The sequence below is a fragment of the Etheostoma spectabile genome, chromosome 7, assembly GCF_008692095.1.
Source record: "Etheostoma spectabile isolate EspeVRDwgs_2016 chromosome 7, UIUC_Espe_1.0, whole genome shotgun sequence".
NCBI lineage: Eukaryota > Metazoa > Chordata > Actinopteri > Perciformes > Percidae > Etheostoma > Etheostoma spectabile.
In genome coordinates, this window is record NC_045739.1 from 13,525,246 (window position 1) to 13,534,042 (window position 8,797).

At 41.2% G+C, this 8,797-nt stretch overlaps 1 protein-coding gene across 12 annotated transcripts in view; it reads left to right on the forward strand.

Annotated features, from left to right (window-relative positions):
- Positions 1 to 8,797, forward strand: part of sycp2 (synaptonemal complex protein 2) — a 46,899-nt gene that overhangs the window by 24,101 nt on the left and 14,001 nt on the right. The gene's annotated exons all lie outside the window — the stretch shown is intronic.

Here is an 8,797-nt window from a genome sequence, read left to right on the forward strand (position 1 = left end):
CCGTTGTTGTGGTTGAGAGAGATTCACCCTCAACAGACACTCAGCGACTGAAAGGAACAGACAGACCACTGATCCGTAAGCAAAAGATAACATCCAAAAAAAACTATGTAGTTACAGAGAGTATAATAAAATTATTTAAATTACCGTATACCAGGTTGCCATGGCAAAAGCACACACAATACCAATCAAGAAATGACAAATATATTGAAAATTAAGACTACGTTTGCTTCTGGAGTGTTAATCTGTCCAGGGAGGTCAGGACAATGCAATAAAGTGGTGCAAGTGTGAGACAAATTTGGGACGATGGTTGGAAAGAAAAAAGCCAGCTAATTATAAAAGCTAACGAATCAAACATTTGTATGTACAGTGAGTGAGCTGACAATAACCATTGGAATAGTCAAACCCGGGGAACTATGTAGTGGAAAGAGACGTGTAGTGGCTGCCTCATATAATTTTGGTAATTTTGCTTTGTGCGTCTCTACTTTGGAGGGAGGGTCTCTCCCTCCAACTCTGAATCGGCTTTGATTTCGCTTATCTTAAAGAAAGATAATGTCCAGAGAATTGTATTAGTTGGAGGCCGGAGAATGTTTTAATTCAAGATGTAAAACTATAGCTAAAGTCTGGCTTGTCAATTGGATCCATGCCAGCCAGATATAGCTCTGAAGATCTAACTGGGTTTGTCAGGGACAACAGTTATCTTCTAATGTTAGAAACTCTTAAATATCGTGCTTTTTCTGACACTTCTCAGTCTGCTGAAGTTGTATATCATTAGATGCGGAGAAAGCTTTGATCGGGTTGAGTGGGACTAGTTTTGTGTTTATTTAAATTTGGTTTTGGGTCTAAATTTATTTCTGGATACAGTTTTATCGGGCCTATGGCCTATGTAATAACAATTCGCAGAGGCCCAACTATTCCCTATAACTAGGGCTGCCCACTCCCCCGTTGCTCTTTGCTGTAGCTATAGAACCCTCCAGTGCTCTTAAATCCCCCACTCCTTACTGGTGTCTTGTACGGGCTGGTTAGGACATCTCAAGCTCTTTATGCTGACAATCTCTACTTTATCAACCGACCCACCAACTGCTGGACATTATTCTGCAAAATACTGGCAACATTGGCTGTTTTTCAGGGCTATAAGTTTTAACATCAAGAAAAGTAGGGGTTTCCCTATAAAATGAGGCAGCAAAAAAATCCTGGCAGGTGCTTTACCGTTCCGATTGGCCGATATGGTTTGCCCAGACCTTTTGGTCTTTTCCAGTCTCTACCAATATTTCTGCCATTTCTGCCTTTTTTTCTTATGCTATATAAAACAATTTCGACAATGATATGAGCTGGTAAGAACCCAAGGGCGCCTAAATAATTCTGAAGGGAAAACAACGGAACGGGGGGCTTGCTTTGCCTAACCTGTTATTTATGTACTGGGCGACTACCATTGATAAAATTCGGACTGGTGCAGTCCCTCTAAACCGGATCAGTGTGTCATGGAAGATAACTATCTCGTCGTCTTCATGACAGCATCAGCCTTTGGGTTCTGTTGTCCTTTGTACACAAAAAACACTATGTTTTACTCTCCACTGTAAAAAACATATGGAGACAATTCAGGCAGCATTTCAAGCTACTTCACCCTTCTCCACGCAGCTCTATTTGTTAATAATCACATGTTTCTCCTTCCTAAGTTGGAGCAATTTTTAGGGGTCCAAGCCGAGGATGCGTGCACCGCTGGTTATGCAAGGCGACGGTTGCCTGTTTCTCTTATTATTTTCTCCGCATAAAAGTGGTGCTGCAGCCTAAACGTACATGGTGGCGACGCCATTTTCAGGACTCGTCAAAAGTCCGCAAAGACCTCAGCACAAAAAATTGACCACTTCCACCACTAGGTGGCGCTATAGCAGAGAAAAAAACGTTGGCCCTATAACTACCAAACCGTACATCGGAAATTTAAAAAAAATTAACATCCAGCGTTCCCTGGATCCTACTGAGTCTCGTGATATAGCCACGCCCATTTCCGCCGAGACTTTTATGCGTGGAAAAAATGGCGATTTATCAAAAAACCTACTTTTTCTATCTCCTCCGAGACCGTGCAATGGATCTGCACGAAAATTGGCACATACCTCTCCAGACCAACCTGACAAAAGTTTGCAGAAAAGATTATTAAGGATAAAAATGTGGTATTACGCGCAAACAAAGTTGTGTAGCTAGCTATGGAAACCATTTCCGTTGCCATACTCGGCCAAGACAAATGTTACAAAGCCAAACTTTAGAATATTACTTGCTATGACCCCTGAGGCTCTGTACCAAATTTGACGAACATGGCCACTAGGGGGCGCTACAAAATACAAAAAAGGGGCGTTGTTTTCATGAACAAACTTTGCCATATTTCGGTCAAAATAAATGCTATCAAAGCCAAATTACAAATTACTTGCTATGATCCCCTGAGGCTCTGTAACAAATGTCACGAACATTGGCCACTAGGGCGCTACAAATACAAAAAGGTGGTTTTCACGAACAGACTTTGCCTTATCTCGGCCAAATACGTGGTATCGACACCAAACTTGGGTTGATGTTGGCATGCGCCGGGGGGCTTCATAACGAATTGGTAACAGATGGGCATTAAGGGGCGCTATAATCAACGTTTGTTGGTTTGTGACAAAGCAATGCATTACAGGGGAAATTGCAATTGCAATATTCTGCCGCAGTAAATGCTATAAAAAACCAAACGGTAATGGATGTTTCGCCCGCCGCCGGAGGCCACTGCCAAATGGGGTAAAGACAGGCCCTTAGGGGGCGCTCTGATCAACATAGGACATTTCCCGGTTCGCTGGGGAGACTGGCGGGGGAGGCTTGGACCCCGTGTGAAACTGCGTGCAGTTCTAGTTTTATTTGTCATTCTATTTTGTTTCATTACTCTGGGGTTTGGGTTGGCAAGGTGTGTTATGTTCTACCACACCAAACAAGCTGGGGGGGATACAAAACAAAAAACAAAAACTGGTGCATCTCTGGTTCTCAATAAAATACATAAGAAAAACTATGAACAGTCAAACCCACAGCAAAAGCTCAAATACACTACTAATAATGATAATGTGAAAAACTAAGATTTTAAATGGGGATTGTCCACCTTCATTTCGGGAGAGCTTAGACTTATATATCAGGGGTTCTGAAAAGGCTGGTGAAAGCCTGGAGGTTGTAGGGTTTTGGAGGAGAGAGGAAGGTAGAGAGGGTTTAGGTTTGGACTTACTATTTTACAAGATGAAATAGTTTTGTTATTACAGAGAGAAAGGACCCCAAAAAGGTACTGTTGGTACCAGTACCAAATAACAGTACAAGTGTGCGGTGGAGAGGAGACAGAGAAAGCAACAACAACAAAAAGATGAAGGTGCGTTGTCGATGAGTATAAAGTAACGTAACGTAATAGCCGTGGAAGCAGCAGTGCAGGGTGTGTTCAGTTTATCTGTGGTGAAAAATGCTTCAACGATGGATGCATTAGGGCTACAACTCCTGAAGACCAAGCCAACTTCCATGTCTGCTTTGCTACAGCTGGTTAAAGTGAAGGGATTAGCCAGCAGATAGTGACAACTACAGCACAGACTCACATACTTAAGTGGCTGACCCTTAAGGTGGCCAGCTTTTCTCATTTTAGGGAGAAGCCCTCCTCCGGGTTTTGCTTGCTTGATCTAAAGACATTGGAAGTGTGATTTTGGACTGAATTGACAAACTAATTAATTCACAGGTAACTGGACTTACAGGACTGAACAACTTCCTTGGTTAATCCGAGGAGAACGCTGCCCTCTCATCTTGCTTTCTCTCTCTCTTCTTATCTTCCTCTGAAATCGGACGAGGAGGTGTGGCGCTTACGACTGGGTCCTGTAAAAAAAAAACAGCAGTTATAATACATTACCCAGTATAACTGATTTCTTAACACAGGGGTTCCCTTTGAAGCAGATCAGTGTTTGAACTGGAGCCCCATTGGGAGAATTAATTCTCTGATGACTATTACACAGATGTGATTATACTAATTTATTAAACTTGTTAGGTTTAATGGGATTATCTGGGGATTAGACTGTAGCACTGATCTTAATACGCTGTCAACAACCAAGTTGAACACAAAAGGTCTTTTACCTGAGATAAGAAGCTGTTCAGGCTTTCGGTCTGAATGGTGTTTCGTCAGGATGGACAGTAAGCATTAGTTTGTGTTGATGGCTAAAAATATTTAAAAACTCAACATTACATAACTCAGTGATTAGGTCTTTAGTGCTCTCATCCCTCCATCATTCAACTACAATCATCATCAAAATATAAAGTGTGGTAAAGCCCTACACTCTGCTTATGAGACACAGCCAGGGCAACTGGGCTGTCCTTTACTCTTCTTGTGAGTAATGATGACTTAGTGGATGATGGCTCAGTGAAAGCCAGGATACTGAAGACTTTACTAAAGCTATAATGGCTCCCGTGGTTGATGGTGTCTTCTGGGAGTGGAGATTAGGAGGAGGAGAGGGCATTGATGGCTTTTCAGCTCGAGTAGTGTGGATGTCAACAGTGGCTGAGGGGACAGAGACAAAGGAGATCGAGGTGTTGAGGGTAGATGCTGCTGGATTGGACTTATTCGAAAACAAATAAGGAATGGAGAGGAAAGGAATGAGTGTGACAAAATAATGGACAATAAGAATATGGCCACTCATTTAGTGGTTATCTAATATCATGTCTGTCATAGATAGGGGACAGTAAAATTAAAAAGACATTATCAACAATAAATTAAGAGGCACAATAAATTGATGTAGTGCTATTAAATGCTCTGTCCGGAGTTAACATATTACTAAATTATTTACATTATCATTTGCAATTTCAACAATCTATTTAATTAAATGCATTTATCTGGTATCTTCTAATTTATCCTCTAATGTGTCCATTAGCAGCTTAACAGTTGAGGGTTGGGCAGGTTGAGATCAATGTAAATAATAAAAAAAACTCAAAACTCAAATGATTATTACAGAGGGAAGTGTTACCTTATTACTTTCCTGCCATATTTTCATCTGGCTGAGAATTACAGCCAGCAATGCTAAGGTCACAGACCAATTCCTTAATCCTACATAACGTCTATGAACGCTTAAGCATCTAAAAATTCAAAACTCCATTATGTCACTCTAGTGATTCTCACATGACTGTCAGTGAAGTCAAGACTTCCAGTAGTGCAAGGATATGTGAATCACTCAAAGATGTTAAATACAAGAAACCCCACCAATCATTAGAACTAATGAAAAGGTGAGTAGTTAACATTTTTAAGATAATGAAGTCTAGCTGCAATTAACTACTTAACGTATTCACAGATACATGCCACATTTTGTGTGTCATGAGGTGAAAGGGAGCTGTGGTATAATACACTAAAATCTTTAAATGGTATTGTAACCTTTAACACAGAATCCACACTACGTAGGTCATAAGACCTACAGTACATGGGTTGTAAGAGATGTGCTGTTTTACCTCTATTGCACAAGGTCCAGTGAGAGCACAGTGTGCAGGGGTTGACCTATAGGGGTCAGTGAAGGAGAGAGGGGATAGACTTGATGGATTGAGTTTTGGATGAGTTGTGTCTTTTCTGCACTGTTGAAAGAGCAGGCCCGAAGTGTTCTTTACTGTTGACTGTAGAGCGAGGTGTGGCAGCAGCAGGATTGGCGAGGGGGGTGTCCACAGGGTGGGGGCAGGGGAGACAGGGAGTGGGGACCCCGTGGGGTGAGGAGAGGGGAGCAGGTCAAACCAAAGGTTTGGGCTGACCTCTCAGCAGCTGTGAGGGTCCAAAATAAGCACAGTGTTAAGCAGCTGGCCTCAGAGTTTGGACAGAGAGCAGGAGGTCAATATATACATGCTTTTCACATATCAATTTACAGTTAGGGGTTGGAGAGCAATGGGGTCATTTATGTAACAGTTTAAAACTCTTGAGCTAGTGAAATAAACATGCAGTGTCACTACAGTAAGTGAAAACAAACATTATCTTGCTATACAATCTTTTCAATGCTGGGAAAAAAGTTCCAATAGTGTCAAGAGCTTAAGTAATATATGTGGTCATGGTTATAGAATTAGCAAAAACGTTTTCACCTACAATGGATCATGTAAATACATTACTGATGTCAAAGGAGTGAAAGACTGTTATCTAACTGTGAGTATGGGAGTTCCACAATCTTACATTCATCCTCTCAATAAGGAGGAGACGGACAGAAAGAGGTCTGGCGGGCAGCCAGGAATATTTCAATCCATTCATTGTTCTTGGGCAGGGAGACATTTTCTTATTTAACTTTCTGGAAGTTTCTGGGAGAACATTTTCGGTCTCCGCTGCTGAAAAAGAAAAGTGTTTCACGTTCAAGACAAGGGTAACATCTTGATATGGTTTTGCCTTTTGATTTATATTATATTATTCTCTTTGCAGAATTAATCAACATTTTCCAAATGGAACCAAAAAAAGTAAATCTTCACAAAAACTTGTAACATCAGACGTGTTTATTCAAAAAGCATACTACTTTTCAAGGGTAAGCTGCAAGGACCTAAAGACCGGGCTGTGTTCCACCTTGAGACCAGTGGGCTTTTTCAGATCTGATTGGTTGTTGCTGTCTTGTCTCCTATATGATCTGGGGACCCGTCGGGGGAGATATTATTTCTTTCTTTACCTCTGGAAATTCTAACGGGTCTCTTACTTTCCCCTGCTGACCAAAAAATATTTCTGTTGGATGTAAACCAAAGGAATGAAATGTATTCAACAGTCTTACTACTAATACAGCCATGTTTAAATGATTTGTGTACTCTGCAGATTTCAATAAAAGTAGACTAAGAGGTGTGTGAACTGTCAACAAGTTTACAGTGAGACACAGCTTTTGTACATTTTTCTTGGACATTTTGCCAAAAGACAATTTGATTCCCACCCTTCTTGTTGTTTGCCAGTGTGATTTTGTTTTAAAACATTAGCTCTCTCCTTATAATGCTTGAACAATTATACCATACTGGACATGTGGTAAGGGACTAGATGCTACCTAATACAGGCCCACTAGCTAAATTGTTACCAGATTACAATATGTAACAATATGAATGTCACTACAAAAGTCACATGCATACATGGGGAGCATGTGGTGTTACGGATATGTTTTCTGAAATATTTAGACATACAGAAGACATGTACAGTGCCTTGCGAAAGTATTGGCCCCCTTGAACTTTTTGACACATTTCAGGCTTCAAACATAAAGATATGAAAAATAAATTTTGTGAAGAACACCACAAGTGGGACACAATTGTGAAGTGGAACGAAATCTATGGATATTTAAACTTTTTAGCAAATAAAAAACTGAAAAGTGGTGCGTGCAAAATTATTCGGCCCCTTCGTTAATACTTGTAGAGCCACCTTTGCTGCGATACAGCTCCAAGTCATTGGGGTATGTCTCTATCAGTTTTGCACATCGAGAGAGATGAAATTCTTGCCCATTTCTTCTTACAAAACAGCTCGAGCTCAGTGAGGTTGGATGGAGAGCGTTTGTGAACAGCCGTTTTCAGTTCTTTCCAAATCTCGATTGGTTCAGGTCTGGACTGACTTGGCCATTCTAACACCTGGATACGTTTATTTGTGAACTATTCCTTTGTAGATTTTGCTGTATGTTTGGGATCATTGTCTTGTTGGAAGATAATATCCATCCAGTTTCAGGTTTTGCAGACTCCAACAGGTTTTATCCAGAATGGTCCTGTATTGGCTGCATCCATCTTCCTCTCAATTTAACCATCTTCCCTGTCCTGCTGAAAGAAAGCAGGCCCAAACCATGATGCTGCCACCACCATGTTTGACAGTGGGGATGGTGTGTTGAGGGTGATGAGCTGTGTTGCTTTTACGCCAAACATATCATTTTGCATTGTGGCCAAAAAGTTTGATTTTGGTTCATCTGACCAGGCACTTCTTCCACATGTTTGGTGTGTTCCGGGGCTTGTGGCAAACTTTAGACGAGACTTTTTATGGATATCTTTGAGAAATGGCTTTTCTCTGCACTCTTCCATGAAGGCCAGATTTGGCAGTGAGCGAACTGATTGTTTGTCTAGGACAGACTCTCCCACCTCAGCGTGTTCTCTGCAGTTCATCCAGAGTGATCATGGCCTCTTGGCGGCATCTCTGATCAGTCTTCTCCTTGTCTGAGCTGAAAGTTTACAGGGACGGCCAAGGTCTTAGTAGATTTTCAGTGGTCTGATACTCCTTCCATTTCAAATGATCACTTGCACAGTGCTCCTTGGGATGTTTAAAGCTTGGGAAATCTTTTTGTATCCAAAATCCGGCTTTAACTTCTTCACAACAGTATTACGGACCTCCCTGGTGTGTTCCTTGGTCTTCATGATGCTCTCTGTGCTTTCACAGAGACTATCACAGAGCAGGTGCATTATACAGAGACTTGATCACACACAGGTGGATTCTATTTATCATCATCAGTCATTGGACAACATTGGATCATTCAGAGATCCTCGCTGAACTTCTGGAGTGAGGTGCTGCACGAAAGTAAGGGGCCGAATAATTTTGCACGCACCACTTTTCAGTTTTTATTTGCTAAAAAAGTTTAAAAATCCAATCGATTTCGTCCACTCACAATTGTGTCCCACTTGTTGGTGATTTTCACAAAAAATAACATTTTATATCTTAGTGTGAAGCTGAAATGGAATCCACCTGTGTGTGATCAAGTCTCTGTATAAATGCACCTGCTCTGTGATAGTCTCTGTGAAAGCACAGAGAGCATCATGAAGACCAAGGAACACACCAGGGAGGTCCGTAATACTGTTGTGAAGAAGTTTA